The sequence below is a fragment of the Corvus moneduloides genome, chromosome 4, assembly GCF_009650955.1.
Source record: "Corvus moneduloides isolate bCorMon1 chromosome 4, bCorMon1.pri, whole genome shotgun sequence".
NCBI lineage: Eukaryota > Metazoa > Chordata > Aves > Passeriformes > Corvidae > Corvus > Corvus moneduloides.
This window is the reverse complement of record NC_045479.1, coordinates 13,618,730-13,635,513: the sequence shown is the minus strand read 5'-3', so window position 1 is coordinate 13,635,513 and position 16,784 is coordinate 13,618,730. Positions and strand designations below refer to the sequence as shown.

General features: G+C 44.3%; 1 protein-coding gene across 1 annotated transcript in view; it reads left to right on the top strand.

Annotated features, from left to right (window-relative positions):
* Nucleotides 1-1,981: 1,981 nt before the first annotated feature.
* STK38L (serine/threonine kinase 38 like) overlaps nt 1,982-16,784 on the top strand; it is a 45,918-nt gene continuing 31,115 nt past the window's right edge. The window contains exon 1 of the mRNA XM_032106185.1: nt 1,982-2,066. The gene's annotated coding sequence lies outside the window, so the exon portion shown is untranslated. The remainder of the gene's footprint in view (nt 2,067-16,784) is intronic.

The window sequence follows — 16,784 nt, the reverse complement described above, 5'->3', positions numbered from 1 at the left end:
CACAGCTGGGCCTCATCATCTCTCCGAGACTGACCTTGCCTCCCCTGACTTCCCTGTGGCAGCTTTGGGGAGCAGACGGCGGTGAGGTACTGAAATCAAAGCTTACAACTCATAACCCCCCGAAATCCCCAGTCAAAGCCAGTCCCCATTCCTGCTGGGGGGTAGGGGTGTCTGCCACTCCCACTGACCACTGTTACTGACACAGATTTTTAAGGACTTTTGCTCTGGGAAGAGTGCTTTAGTGAAACACCCCTTTTCTAGATCTGTAACCACTTTATTTTGAATTTATTTATCGTAGAGTGTTTTTCCCCCTCTTGCTAATTCTGTTTCTGCATTAGGTGTCTGTGCTTCCAACACATGGTGAATGTGAGTGCACATTACCTCAGGTTTCAAACATGGAACCGGAGTTCAGATGTCCCAAAGGATAGTCAGTCCCTTCAGGAAGCACTCCCACACCTCATTCAACTTAAAACATGCTAATTTCAGCTTCTGTTATTTCAAACCTACCAAATCGAATGCTTTCAAAACCTGGTCTCAGCAGGTAGGTTCACAGTGCTCAGGGAGGTCTATGGTGGATTCCCTGGCTCTGCTTGCAGGTCCTGAAATTGTAACGTCTCTGGGCTAGAAATCTGCTTTAGTGCACAGGGCTCCTCAGTTCCTTATCTCTACATAAGGACTAATGAGGTAAAATAAATCAAATCTGTCTGTCAATTAAATCCTCCTGATCAGCAACTCTCCTCAAGTCAAGTGATGACATCAAGGCAAACTTTCTCTTGCTTCCACACGCTCCATGTTCTGCTGGAAGCAGTTGAGTGTACTTTGTCAGTCCTCCAATCTGAGCTCACAGATTTGCCCTCTGCATAGCTGGATTTGTATGACATCTGTACCACTGCATCCTTGGGATAACAGCTTTCCCCGTAAGTGCTGCCATTTGTTTATGTTCAGGTAGTACTGAAACCACAGCAGGGTTTCACTGCTCTCCTGCCTGTGTTAACACCCTCAGCCTTGTGCTTCAGCAGTGGGACAGAAGGAGATAAATCACAGAATCACAGAATATCCTGAGTTGTAAGGGACCCACAAGGATCACAGTGGTCCAAACCCTTGCCCTGCACAGGACAGCTCCAGGAATCAAAGCAAAAGGCCTGCCAATGCTATGTTTCCACTTAATTCTCCTGTCTTCTCTTTGAGCACCTGCTGAGGCCAGTTTAGCTCCTGCCCTGTTAGACCCGTCACGAGCACGAGCCCTTCGGTGAGTCCTGACTACCAGAGGTTGCTGAGTACCAAGGTTTACAATGGGCTGGAGAGATGGGATCCTGGGATGCATTGGGAAGAGCATGGATTGCAGGTAGAGGGAGGTCATCCTGCCCCTCTGCTCTGCCCTGCGAGGCACATCTGGAGGGCCGTGTCCAGCTCTGGGCTCCTCAGGACAGGAGGGACAGGGAGCTCCTGGAGCGGGTCCAGCGGAGGCTGCGGAGATGATTTAGGGACTGGAAAGTCTGAGGGAGCTGGGGCTGTTCAGCCTGGAGAGGAGCCCCAGCTGAGAGGGGCCCTCAGCCCTGGGTGTCCCTGTGTGCAGGGAGGGCTCCGAGCAGGGCCCAGGCTCTGCTCCGGGGGGCCCAGCCATGGCACCAGAGGAACGGGCAGGGACTGATCCCCAGGAAGTTCCACCTGGACAGGAGGCAGAACTTCTGTCCTGTGCAGTGACCGAGACCAGAGATGATGGGGACTTTCCCTCGCTGGGGATACTCCAGAACCGTCTGGACGCAGTCCTGTGCCGTGTGCTCCGGGATGGCCCTGCTGGAGCAGGGAGGTGGCCACAGCAGCGGCGACGCGCCCGGCCAGCCCGCGCCATCCCGGGACGCCGCTGCAGACGGACGCCGGCCCGGGCGGCACCAGAGGGGCGGGGCGAGGCGGGCGGCGCGCGCCAGGAGGGCGCGGCCAATCGCGGCGCGGGGCTCGGCGGCGCGCGGCTCTCGCGAGAGCCGGCGGGTAAACATCGGCCCCCGCCGCGGGCCCGCCCGCTGCCATTAGCGCGGGGGCGGCGCCGCGCTCGGACCGGGCGGGAGGTGAGTCCTGAGGCGAGCCGGGTCCTGAGGGGAACCGGGCACCCGCCGCCCCGGCGCTGCCCGCAGAAACAGCCGTGGCACGCTGCCGCTGGAGACTGGGAATCTCCCCATGCCTCTTTCCTCCCCCCGCACCGTGAGGCAGCAGGAGCAGCCATCGCCGTGGAGGCTGTGGGAGCGCAGCCTCAGCCTCGGCTGCGGGGAGGATCGGGGGTGGCTCTGGGCAGCGGGGCAGTTCGCCCGCCTGCCCCTCGGGCGACTCGGCTCCCTGCCCCCGGGGTGACTTGTGACCCGTCCCGCAGTCCCTGGGGCGGCTCGTCCCGCTGCCCCCGGGGTGACTTGTCCCGCTGCCGCCGGCCGGGGGGCTGAGGTGCCCCCGGGGGTGTCGGTGCGGGAGCACAGGTGAGCCCGGCGAGGGGAGCGGGGCCGGGGCTGTGCGGGCACCCCGCCGGGAGGGTCACGGCTGGGCTGTACTTGTGCTACGGAACGTGGCTCTGGGCTTAAGAGTGTCTGCCCTCTTTAGAAATAAATAAATAAAGGGACGAAATTATCTCCATAATGCGCTTAGAAAAGCAAGCAGAACCTTCACAAGTTTCCAGTCGCGGGAGGAACAAATCCCAAACCTTCTGCTGAGCCGGAGGAGTTTGGGATTGGGGCCCCCGTGGTTTGGCTGTCCGGCTCGTGCTCTGTGTCTTTAGACAATTCTCAGCGATTCAGGTAAAAGTTAATGCTAATAACAGAGGTCTTGCAGTTGTTTGGTTTTACTTGATCTGGAACGCCTTGGGTTAGAATAGCAGAGTTCACACGCATGCCTCCGCTGGTGTACCTGGCTTCCTCTTGCAAAATCCTGACTGGGAATAAATGAGCCTTGCTCGAGCCTCTGAATCAAAAGCAATGCCGAAGTCTGTTTGTTTTTGGTTTTTTTTAAAAGCTTCCTGTAAGATACTTGGTGGGATGTACTGGTTTTGCTTTTATCTTCTCTTTGGAAAGCAGTGGGGTTTTTGTTGACTCTAGATGTTGGGGTTTGTCAGGTGTGCTGATTCAGTGTTTTGATTACAGTTTGTAAAAGTCACTTGAAGCAGAGGGATCTTGTTTATGAGTATTTATAACGCTAATAAATCTCGCTAAGTTGTTGTGCCTGCACCATGAAAGGTGCCTAAATATACGCAGGAGTCTGAAAAATTGTTTTCATTCCTTATCCCTTAGGAATGAAAGAATATCAGCTTTAATTTTACTCTGAAGAGTGAAAAGAAATAGTAGCCCACAGGCTACTGACCTGAGGTGATCAGTGGGCACCTTCATTGACTGGGAGAAATCTGTTACTGTATCTAGTAGAATTGCTGCAGTTTCACCTTCTGTGCCATATGTAGACACATTTTCCTTGTTTTGTTAAGAAATATCTTGGATAGGAAAAGTCAAATTTGCATAGCTCCACGAACTCATTTTTTTTTCATAACGTACATGGCATACTGCATGTTCAATTTAAATAATTTACTTAACAGAGCTTAAAAAATTCTAAACATTTATTCATTTATTTCTCAAACATTTCAGGGGAAGACAAATCCCAAGCCACTAGCTAAGCAGAATTCAGAAGTAGATATTTACAGAGGACAGGTATCATGCTTTAGTTCTTTCTGCCCCCTCCCCCCCCCCTTTTTTTTTTTCCCAGAAAGTTAGTCTGTCTTAAAAAGCACAGCAAACCCACACCCCATCTTTAACTTGCAGTGGACTTGCACCAGACCCGTGCTCTTGGTGAGGGAATGTTCCCAGGAGAACAGAAATTTTGGATTTCTGTCAGATGATCTGTTGTGGACCTTCTTGTGTAAGCTTTTTGGTGCTGGCCTCAGAGGGTCTGATCAGCAGTGGAGTCCCTGGTGGGATTGTAATAATGTGGGATATCACACTGGAGTTCAGTACATGCACGGTGCATGTGGCTGAGGTTTGCTTACCTGTCCTTTCTCAGGAGTTCTGTGTAGCCTCCCTTTGCTCATCTGTCTTTTTGTCCCCGAAGTTTGAATGGTGGGTAGGAATTTTTTTAGTCCTTTAGGTTCCTGCTGTAGTTTGGGATGGCTCTTGAATCCTGTAGTGACCACAAGGAGCTTAGTCACAGTCTGTGTCCTCTGTATCTGTCTAGGCAGTGGGTTTGTCTTGCTTTCAAAGCTTGTCTTCCCCCTGTAGATTCAGTTTTTGCTCAGTCCATGTTTATTCCAATAAAAATGTTGTTCTTCTACCAAGTTTAAGCTGAGCATTAGTTAAAATGTGAAGGCAGTTGATAAACTTTGATATTTGTATTCCAGGAGATGCAGGGTAGACATGGAAATTGCAGTTAAAAAAATTGCTTCTCTGAATGCAGTATTCATCAGCACAAAGCCTGCTAAGCTGATATTATATGGTAAATGGTTTGCTTTTAGTCTCCCAGAAAGAGGCTTTGTGTCTTAGAGTAATGGCAGTTGACATAAATCAAACATACAATTGTCCACAAAATCATTTAATCTTCTCTTGTTGCTCATTTCAACATATAGCTGCACTTAGAGCAGACCTGCCACTAGTGGTAATTGCATTGCTGTGGCTTGAAAATATGGGTTTGATAAATAACTGGAGTCTAATTTTTGAGATAGGTTGGTGCAGGATTTTTCAAAGTCTGGTGATTAAATAACAGCTTTTGTTGTGCAAAAAATTGTTACACTAAGGGTAAGCCAATTTAATATTGTGGGGTAGGAACTCAGGGAGGAGTTATTTATTTCATGTTATGAATTTAAATAGTGAACTGCATTTAAAGTGGCAGAATCTTGTCTTGAAGGCTCAGAAATTAGTTGTCAAATGCAGCAGAGCAGACTTTTAACTTGTTTGGTAGAGAAAATCCCACAAGTCTGTAGTTTAAAACTACAGAGTAACTTCTGGCAGTCCCACTGCTCCTGTATTTGCATGGGGAAGTAATAGAACATTTTTCTCTTAACAGTGTAAAACAAAACAGGAAGTAAGGGAATAAATAAATTATCAAGAAAAACTCAGTTTCCTTGTCATAGATAATTTGATCAGTATGGGAAGCATTAAAATGGGCACTTGTCATAGTTAATACTGCCTTACTTGTGAAATGAGGTAATCTTGCAAGGCGTGCATTGATATCTCATTAAATACTTTTTACAGATTAACAAAGCAAAGGAAAACGGTGGATCAGGAAAGAGCATGAATCTTTATGCTTCAAATATCTGGTTTTCTGATTTCTCAGTAATTTAGGTGTTGGATTTTATATTCTGGTTTGAACTGTAGACTTGGAACTTAGTTTGTGTTGTATGCCTTTAATATTTATACCTGCAAATTTGTTAGCTGACACATGGTTTTATGAGAGTGGCAACTGATCAGAATGTGAAGAAACAGATACCTGGAATTTGGAAGACTACTTCCATGGGACTTTGATTGTCTAAGGAACAGTTGTCTTTATGCTTTTACTAGTAAAAGGAGCAGTGGTTGGTTAAAATGATAGCCTGGGTTTATGGGATTTCACAAGAGTGAGAATGTCCTGAAGCTGTAAAAAGGGATCAACTGTTCACCTTTTAGTAACATGGAACAGCCAAGATGAAATAATAGTTTGGTGTGTGCAGGTTGTGCAAACAGATGGAGTTTATCAAAGGTGACAGAGTGAATGGGAGGGAGGAAGTAAAGGGATAACTTGGATCTACATATGGGAGAGGAAGAGTGTTTACTGTATTGCAACTTATATTAGCTATGTCTCTTATGTTCCAGAGTTTGAGCCTATGATCACTGACATGCTGTAGAGGAGCTCCAGTTGTAGCAAAGACCTTTGCTTATTGGAGTGTGTTAAATTTCCTTCCACAGAAGGGAAAACAAAAAAACTTTTTTCTTTTCTTTGACCAGATGAAAGGTTGTGAAACCTTTTTCTGCTACGTGTAATAAAGAGAGCTGTTTACAATTCTGAGAGCCCTGTGTGTAATGTCACATTAAGTACTGCATTTATAAAATGTGCTAAGGTATTTTAGCAATTAAATTACCTGGTAGGGAAACAAAACCCAGCCGACCATCTCCCAGACAAACACTTGGAAAACTTGAGTCAAGTGGGTGCCTTCCCAGAAAGTTGTGCTTGACTGAGGGCCCGTTTTATGAGCCATTGTAGTAGAATAATGAGTAATAATATGAGAAACACAGTTGTGCATCAATTGGCTGCAGTTAAAATGAAGATATTGGGTCGCATCAAGCCATAGGAGTTGCAAAGACACTCAGCTTCCATACACAGGAGTGTATGGAAGGGGGAGTAGTCGTAACTCCCATTCCCACAGCCGAGGGACAAGGAGGGGAACGAAAGTCACCACTTCAGTAAGACGCCTGAATGACTGCTGAAGGCAGAAACTGGTAACCAAGGAAAGGGGCTTGGCAGAAGCAGCTTGTCACAAGTGGGGAGCTGTGTGTGCTTAGGGGGCTCTCCTGGTGGTACAGGCTCCGTGTCCCTGTCCCTGATGCAACAGAGAGTGAGACAGCTTCTCTGGCACGCTTGTGCTGTGCCGTGAACTTCCTCCAGGACCACTGAGAACCCCCCAAAGGACAGAAGGGGCCTCATCCTGCCAGGTCACTGCCAGTTTGGAGACTCTTGAGTCTGTTCTGTGGGTAGAAGGTCTCAGTGTTTTTATGACTTCACTAGTAGAAAAATCCCGTACTTACAGCTGAACTGATAGGTAAATTCCAAAGGATATTTCCTTGTCTGCGGGAGGGCTGTTGTGTACAAACCAACCAAGATGTGAATGACCTCACCACAGAACCTCCTTACCCTTCCTTGAAGCTGACCTTGGAATTGGGTATCTTAGATTTCCATGGATCACACCTGAGCACAGAGGAGGGCACAAGATGCAGGTGTCCCAGTATTGCCCTTTATTTCCCAATGCAGAGCTGCTTCTGGCTGATTAGGTAGATTTGAACCAGACTCTGGAGAAGGCAGGGGTGGTTCGCAGGCTTCAGTGTTCCACTTTCCCACAAAAATGAGAAAAACCTTTCAGGAGAAATTCCCTTTTCCCAAATTAGCCCAGTAGAAAGGGCAGACCTTAGACCAATGGCATCAGGCTCCTTTTGTCTTTTGTATATTGGAAAAGTGTTTATTACAGACATTTCTTAAAATTTGTTTTAATTATTTTTTACAATGAACAGTTGCATAATGTGTTCCCTGCCCTTCCCTCTTGCTGGTGCCTTATAAGGGAGGTAACCAGAATGGCAGCCAAATATCAGCCTGATGATGAAAGAATTGTTCCACTTAAAATGTCACTAATTTTTAGCCTGCTGAGTCCTGCATGAAGGGGAAAGCTTATATTAGTAGCTCCCCAGACAAAAGCATTGCTCCTCATTGTTTAAAGACAGTTGTTGTTTCTTGAAGTTAAAGATTCCTCTGTTCTGTGCTCTCCGGTGTTCACAGAGCAGGAAAGGAGAACAAATTTAATCACAAGGTAAGGATTTAGTGGGAGTACCTGTTTCTTCAAACAGTAGCAACTGGATATGTAGAATGAAGCCTGTTTAATTAAAAGTATGATTTAACAAGCTGTAAAATATGGAACTATAAGGGAATTTTGTGTTCTGCATACAAGGTTCTCTGTGGGACACAGTCACTCAGCAATGAGAGCCATGGTTGGTACAGCCAGGTAACAGGCGGCTGTTAAAGCACATTCCTGTTTAGTGGAGTAATCGCTGTTGGCTGTCAGACACTTTTGTAGCAAATACTCTCGGTGAGACTTAGCAAAGCAGTTTGAAAGGCTGGGAGAATTGGGATTGTTCAGCCTGGAGAAGAGAAGGACCAGGGGCCATGGCTTCACACTGACAGAGAGCAGGTTTAGATTGGATGTGAGGAAGAAATTCTCCCTGTGAGGGTGGGGAGGCCCTGGCACAGGTTGCCCAGAGAAGCTGTGGCTGCCCCATCCCTGGCAGTGTTCAAGGCCAGGTTGGATGGGGCTCTGAGCAAGCTGCAATAGTGGAAGGTGTCCCTGCTCTGGCAGGGGGTGGAATTGGATGCTCTTTACTGTCCCTTCCAACCCCAACCTGTCTGTGATTCCCTGAAGTAAGGTCGCCTTGTGGTGCAGATCCTACAGTTGCGTGTTTTGGAAGGCAGTCAAGTGCATCGCAGCAAATTCCGACTTTCAAGATAAGGTGAAAGAAAGGAATTTTATCATTTCTGGTGTCATTAACATGCACCTTTGTCACTGGCTTTTACTGGTTTTGTTTGTGCTTGGTCGGTTCCACTAAAGTGATAAAGAGCTCTGGTTGAACAGGTGGGTGGCTGTTCTTTCACTGACTTGCTGTATTTCACTTGTGTAAATCAGAAGTTTTGTAGTGCCTAAAGAAAATTTCTCTTGCTAAACTAATCTGCTTGCTGATAGTTTAATTTATTTCCTTCACTTCATGAAATTAGTTATAGCATGTATCTCCATTTCCATGAATGCTGTAGAAAATACTCATATTCAGGTTTATTGGAGGGGAGAGGAGAGAAACAAACCAACCAACCCTGATGATATTGTAAGCACAATTTCTAGTCAAGTCTTAACAGTTTAGTCCTTCCCCAATCTTCACAGCCATAGGCAGAGCCTTATGAAGTAGTGACTAAGGGCAGAGAATCAAGGTTTATTAAAACAGGAGTTCTTCATGAATACAACTCTCAAATCTCCTGTGAGCAAAGATATAAATGACTGCTTTATGTTGAAGTGTGTTAGATGGTTCCTCTTATGGTTAATTGTTGTATGGCAACTCTTGCTCTGTGTTTATCTTTTCAGGGAGTTCCATTTATCAGAGAAGGAGAGATCATATAAAGTCTGTATCACTTGTGCCTCTGAGCCCACTTGTAGTCTGGATATGGTGACCTCACTGCACAATTGCCTAAGTAGCAATTAGAAACTTTCCTGTGAGGTATTTTTTTCCTTCTTTAAAGAAAAAAAACCCAACAAAACAAAAAAATCACAACAATTATGTTAAGAACACCTGGAATAATCTCCTGTAAATTGCTTATTCTTTGTGAAATCAAAGTGAAGTTGGACGAAATGACAATAAGCAACAGAGGTTGAGGCTGTGGTTCCCAAGTCCAGTGAATCCCAACTGCTGTGTAGGCACAACACACTCTCAGCCCATCATCCACCTCCCAGCCCTCTGGACCACAGATTGGAAATCACTAAGTTTTGATGAGCTGTGGTAGTAGGAACAAGCATCTTCAGAAATAGTTGCTGGTAAGAGATTGAATTGCAGGAAGATTTTGAGGAGATCTGGAAAAACAATACCAATTGTTTGGAAGATGAAGGGAATAGAGAAGGGGGTTCTTCTGCCTGTTAAATCTTTTCCCTCTCTTTTCTCCCTGTCCTTTTTTTTTTTTTTTTTTTTTTTTTCCATGAGGCAGTGGTAAAGGGAAAAGAATAAAGTGGAACGCTTTAAATTTTCAAGCTTTGCTGGCAAATCTTCAAAGAAACTGGAAAATTTTTTACCTTTCTTACATTTCACCAGTTCTTGACTGCTCTAGTTCTCAGTAATGACAGTGTTTACAGGCAACATTCATCCATTCCTTCAACAGGAAGGAACACACTGAAGTCATGGTGAGCCCCAGGTGCAAAGGTGTCTCCAATATTTGAGGCCATGTAGCTATGGGAGTGTTACAGGAGAACAAATCTGTGGGATGAATCCTTGGATTCCAGCTGTGCTGGTGAGGCAGTCATATATAGAAGGATGGAGGTGTCCAGGTGAGGATTAGAATGTGTTTACCAGCTAATCAGTTTGAGCAGGTGAATCTTGGCACTTCCAAAGGGTCAGTTATATCTGAGGTGTAATTTAGATGCAAGTGAACTTGTATAAAAGTTTCTTGTAACAGAGGCCTTGGTCTGGGCTTTGTCATGATGAGGAGTGTGAAATGAATGCCACTCTGGTAAGATCAGTGCAGAGAATTTCAGGCCATGGATGGGCTGTGGGCTTGACCAATATGTGGATATTTAAGTTAATTTAATGTATTTCAGCTCTAATCCCAACCCCTTCAGTGGGGATCAGTGGTGCTGATGCTGCTGTAGGGGGACCTAAAGGAACTTTCCATTTGGGTTTTTCAGGAGGCATCTGAGTCCAACCTGCCCTGTCCCCTGCTCCCAGTTCAGGCTGAAAGCATAGTCTTTGACAGCTGGGGTTCATTCATAACTCCGGAGTCTTAGGCTCACACTTGGATACCTTTAAGCCCCATTTAATCCCAGAGGGCACCTGATTGATGTGAGCTGTTTGCTTTTGCTCACAGACACATAAGCCACTTTTGTAGTGACACATGAGGAAAAAAAAGAATAAATCCCTTTCAGAGTTCAGGAGAAAGAGATGAACATTGTATCACCAAAATCAGGGACGAGCGAATTCCTCATGTCTGAATACACTGACCTACAGCACTGACTGGAGCTGCTGCTCACAGCTTCTGCTGCAGCCTGGCTGCTGACAGAATAACTTTGCTGAGCACCTCTGCTGCAAAGAGCTTCCTTGGAGCCTGCCAAAAATACTGCTGCCTTCACCTTTGGTCCTCAGTAAGATGCAAAACTCTGGCCTTTGTGAGGGTACAACGAAGAAATATGCTTGCCCTTTTTATGTTTAAATAAGCAAAACAACATTCTGCTCTCCAAAAAAATTCTTTACAGTCAAAAGGAACGTTTGGGGAACAGCCAATGGATACACATACTCTTTTAATGTGTACTTTGGATCACTGCATTTGAAAGGATCATAGTGGAAAGTTAGAAAGAAAAAGGAAGTAATTATGAAGTAAAATTACTATAATAAAGATAAGTAGTTTTAGCTAATTTTCTTTCTTTTTTGTTAAACAAGCAGCAACATTAGAAAGCCAATTTCAGTTTTGTTTATGGTTCAGTCCAGTTTCAGGTGTTGACCCCCAGGCATGGGATGGAGCTTGTGCTGCTTAGGGAGCAAGGGCTGCAAGAGAAGAATTATAATGACAATTTTGTTTATACTGTGTTGCTTAAAAAAAAAAAAAATCCAAGAAACTGAAAGCTGCTAGTGTTATTTGTATTTTTTCCTTGTAGAAGCTAATTTTTGAAATTAGTACTGACAGTGTCTTTCTTATTTCTCTATGGCTGTAATTTTCTCAGTCTGAGAACCAGAGCATAAATGTATTTTCTTGGTTCCTTTTGCTGAAGTGCTCTGCATCAGTCATGTCATCTTTAAAGATGTACAGACTGTGAGGATAAAAGCTTCTGTATCCTTACTTAGGACATTAGGGAGAGTGAATCTGCATCTGCCTGTGTGCGGTTGCAGAATGCAGTTGCAGGATGAGATTTTCTTATGTCAGTGTGGAATCCAAGTGCTTTCCCTCCCTCTCTTGTGTGCCAAGGCAAGGCTGGGTTTTGCCACAAAGACTGGTTAATTAAGGGCCACCCATCCCCCTTCTCCTTGAATCCTGAAGTAAATCCTCCTCAGATATTGCAGGCTAGTAAACCCCAGTAAGTGCAATGCAGATCAAGCTCCATATTTGTCTTGGATGGAAGGCCAGACTCCTGTCTGGAACATCTGAATTGGTGCTTTGGGTGCAACTTCCTTCTATTCAGGGGTGAGGATGATCTTGTCAACAAAGCACCTGTTTTACAAGATGAAGTCACTGACACAAGTGGGCTGCCAGTATTTATGTACATCTAGGCAGGGAAACAGGGGCTTTTTTGTCTTGTGCTATAGCAAGCATATGCCTTTGCTTTTCCCTCCAGTTTTCCCTTCCTTGGATAGATCAGGAATGTAGTTTGTGCTTGACCCTGACTGTAGGGTCTTTAATGAAATAAAATTTAGCTAAGGAAGCTTTACTGAATGCATTCCAGTGGCTTTCCAGATTAATGGAATTGACTAATGTGTGAATAAAATAAACACCGAAGATTTCTTGTAATTCTTGATTTCCTTTGGTACCTCAGTCAATGCTAATTCTAACCAAGAAGCCTTTTTGTTTGATAAATCTACTACCCATGTTGAATTTGGAGGTATAGTTCTCATCAGCTTTGAGGGAGAGGGGACTGACAAAGGATAATGCTGCCTCTGTTGTGGATACTTAGGACATTTTTTGAAGTGCTAGGCAGATACGAGTGTACTGAGATGTTTTTCATGAGTGCTTTTTCAATATTGAAACATGTGGTACTCTTTGAGGTACTGACCACATTTGACCCTGTGTACTTCACAGGCATCATTCAATCAGTTTAGCAGCTGTTTACAAAGCACCAGAATTCAGAAGGCTTTCATCTCTGAATGAAACACATTCTTTTTGCTCAACTTGGCATCTCTGAATTTACTGAGCAGCACCAATCTCCTAATATTCAGTGTGATTAGATTCAGTTACCTTGTGCCATCCCAATGCAAAAAGTTCCAGTTAATTAATGGAATCGACTGATGCTTTCAAAGCTGTTGCTCTGAATTGTGTTTGTGACACATCCAGCTAAAATTACTTTGTTTTCTTAAAGCAGAGTCTAAAATATTCTTACTTAGTTTTCTAAATTTGTATCTCTTGCTTCATGCTCTTTTACTGGCAAGATAGAAGGCAAATACAACTAATGATTGATTTCTTTGAAATGAAGTGGTTGGTTCAAGGTGAACCTCTGTTTCTGTGTTAAATTTTCTTAAAGGAAAAATGCTTGAGAGCTCTGAAACTTTTGTTGTCTCCAGAAAGAAATGCAGGTAGAATGTGGGGTGGGAATATTCCTGCTTTCCTTTTGCACAGTTCTAGCATGTTGCAAGCCAGCAGGTCTTGGGCTTTACTACTGGTAAAGTGTTGGGTTTCAGGTAGTACTTAAAGGAATACTGAGACTAGTTCATATTTTGTAAAAATGCACTGGGATGCTTTCACCAAAGATGCTGGATAAAAGCAATTTGTGTTTTGAAGGAGTGTGCTATTTTGAGGGAGGATAATTCTTTTTCCCTACCTTATTCAGTCCTTGGCTTTTAGAGTGGTATCAACAGAGGAAGTGACTCTTACAGATGCTTTTGTGATGTGGTTCCTAATTTGCTGAGAGCTGGACTGAGATCCCTTGACTCATTTCACGTAAGCCACCGAAGAGCTATTTCCAGTTACTGCCTGGACCAGGTCTTGGAGCTGAAAGATGCCACCTCTGCCTGCCAGCCATGCCTCACAAGAATCATAACAACTCGCATTTCAAATATTTCAACATGATAATTCAGCCTTTGAAGTTTTGGCACCTATTTGGCAAGGGATGTCTCCAAAGAGGTATTTTTAGCAAACACTATATATAGAGCTTCAGATCTTCATCTTCTTTCTTTATGTGGAGAATATTTTTACAGTCTGTGAGGTGCCCAGAGTTAAAGGCTGTAAAAATTACAAGATGCTCAAGCCACAGTTGGATTCAAATTGTCTTAAATTTGGTGGGAGCTGTGCCTATCCACATTACAGACAGTTGCCTGGCCCTCCTCTGCTGGAGGGTCCAGTGCCCTGTGGTGCCAATGGGGATGAGGGGAGGAGGGATGCCACCCATTTTGTTTGCTTCATTTGGCTTTTGGAACATAATTTAACTGAAAGTGAAGTCTGTTTGCTGTAGGATGGGTCTCTAAAAGTGCTTGAGAAACCTGTTACAACAGGCATGGCCAACAGCTAGAGGCTTTGGAGATTATGAGGAGAAGCAAACTGCTAAATCCAAAGACTCATTCCAGATATCCTTGTCACAATGAGAGCTGGCATTGTGTCAGATGCCAGGCAGGATTCATCTACCTGCCCTTGGGTGCTTACAAGTTGCACGTCCAAGGCAGTTTGACATCTTAACTATCCTGTGTAGTCAGTGGAGTTGGAAAAGCACCAGGAGGAGATGTTTGATTCTGCCTCCTGCAAGCGTGACTACAGACGGAGAAAAATATGGGTGTAGGGAAGGCCTGGGTGGATTTGCAGTAGTGCTGCCTCCAATGAACACCCTGATACTGCTGTGTGACTTCTGAGTGGCTCCCCGTGGCAGATAAAACGTCAACAATAACAGGATCTAGTGGTTCATTTTTGTCAAATATGCCTGCAGGTGCATGCAAGAACTTGTGAATTCACAGACTCCTTTTGTTTTGCCAGCAGTGTGGTCAGGATCTGTTTGTTTTTCTCCAGAAGAGCGTGAAGAATGTGCTCCCTCAACAGCAGCTGCGAGAGCCCCAGGGCTCCTGTGATCCTCTGCAGTTGCACCTCTGAAAAATCCCCAGGCTCAGGTCAACTGAGCTTTTTTGTCTGTTTTCTGCTGTAATTCTAGATTTTCCCATAGTTCATTGTAGCATTTAGTGTTAAAAATAGGATTCCATAAAGCATTTTTATGTTCCTGAAGTGCACACACTTTATTTTTCAAATGTGTGTCTGTGTGAATCCTTGCCAGAGGAACAGCGTGTCTTTGCCCAGTGCTGGCCTGATCTGACTGTAATACTAAACTCAAGGTGAGAGTCAGGACTAGTGCACTGATTCTGTTTCAGCTCTTCCTTCAGGTTTTTGGCAGCTCCTGCAAGTTACTCTTTGTGCCTCAGATGCTGGTATGGTGCTGCATAGTTAACTTTTTATTTAATTTATTTTTTGGTGGCTCTGATTAATTTTGTTTGGTCTCGCTTTCTGCATTTCTGAAATCAGACTGAAATTGTCTGCATTTTTTGAGAACTGTATGTGGAGAGTGCTATGTCAGCATGTGGGGCTCGCCATCCCTGGAAGTGTTCAAGAAATGATTTTAGGTGGCACTTAATGCTGTGATTGAGTTGACGTGGTGGTGTTTGGTCAAGGACTGGACTTGATCTTGCAGGCCTTTTCCAACCATAATGACTCTAGGATTCTCTGTTGCCTTGGATATATTTCTGCTAATAAATGGAAGGGGTCTGTTCCCTACAGGCTGCTCTGGATACTTGTTAAAAGTCAGGGATCTTCCCTTGCTCATACACCTTCAAGATCCTGCCAGGACTGAGCCTGGGTTTACTTCATTTCCTTCTCAGTCCAGGTGATAAAGTTGCTGACTTGCATTATCAAGATCATGTGTTTTATGTTTCAGTTTTGCAAAGTACCTCCAGATATGGTTGGAAAATATTTTAAAGGGGCAAAACATAATTTGCCTGAAGGCTGAGAGGAAAGTACATGACACAGGGAATCAGAATAAAGCCTGCAACTCCAGTTCATTGGAAGATGGAGATCCTTTCTGGCATTATTAACATGAGGGATAACCCAGAGGAGAGGAAAGAAGCTTGAGGCTTGCTAGCAACCCCAGGAGACCTTTGCAGCTTTGGGCATGCTGGGAAGAGGGAGGGCACACCTTCCCTCCTGGAGGCTGCCAGCAGAGCAGCTTCCCTGTGCTTTCAGGATTTGCTGAAATTTCCATAATTTATTTTGCAAAATTTTACTCAAGGGGATGCAAAAAAAAAAAAAAAAAAAAAAAAAAAAAAAAAAAAAAAAAAAGAAGTAGACTAGCCTCCAGATCTTGCTTCCAACCCTGAGTTACCATCTTAGGTCTGGGGAGAGTAATGAAATTTTTATTATAGATCTAGGCAAGGGAGGTAGGGCTCAGTATCAATGGAGCATAATCTGTGGAGTAAAAAGTGCTAGTTTTTCCCAGACCTTTTCTGACTGCCAGGGGTAGTTCTAAAATAAGGGATTTCACTTGATTTTCATTTTGTAAATGAGTGCAAGTTAAAATATAGTTTAAGGCTCAATTGAAGCAGTAATTAGTCATCTGAGGAATCACAGATGTAAATGGTTTTGATTCTGTGCTAATACTACATTATTAGACTACTTTCTCTTTATTTTTTGGTGCTCCTTATGTTTTCAGAAGTGAAGAGAATAGAGCAGAGCAGCTGCTTCCTTGTGATTTGTGAAATTGGGACACATTCTCTCTTACCCTGTGCTATATCAGTGTGACAAACCACATTCCTGATACTGCTTGTGGCTCTACTGGGAAACTGTGAAACTTCCCAAAGGTTGCCTGTTTATCAGTGCTTTAAAAGGCAGCTGATTAATGTTATTTGCATATGAGCAACAGAATATGTAAACATTGACTGGGGAGTCATTGGAGGAATGCTCTCAGCTGGACTCACAAGAGCAGCATTTCTCCAAGGCTGTTGTAGCTCAGCTTGTAAATGTTATCACCAAATTTGGCCTCTTGCAGAGTATTGATATTCAGTGGTCCTTTCTGTTGCTCTTTCCTGTATATTTTTCTCCCTGTTTCTGAATTCACAGTGAGATTTCAGCCCTGTCCTTGGAGCAGTGCAAACCATCTCGGATGCTTATCTTGCCACACACCCTTCCAAACCCACAATATACAGATCCATGCCTGGCTGCAGCCCTCAAATGGGCTCACACAAGTGTAATTGCAAAGGAGGGCCCACAGGTCTTGTATGTTTTAGGTTAAATAATGAATTTTCATAATTAATTACTAACTTCTTAAGACCCTGTAGTCCTTTGTGCCTGTGAACTCCTTATGCCTCCTAACATGACCTGCTGGCTACAGGAATGATGTTTGCTTCCTTGTAGGGTAACTGAGGCACACCCTAAGTACATGTTTTCTTTTTTTCTCTGTATGGCTTGTTTTTGCACATAGGAAATAAAATAGAATCCAGATCATCTGTTACTTAATGCAGTTTCCTGTGTTGTAGCCACAAGAGCATCCTTCCTCTGTACATACATCATCTGCAGTTAGAAACAGAAAGCTCAAAATATTCACAACTTCAATGCTTGCATCATTGGCAAGTGACAGGAATTTAATGTGGTTTTATTTTGCAGGATTTGTC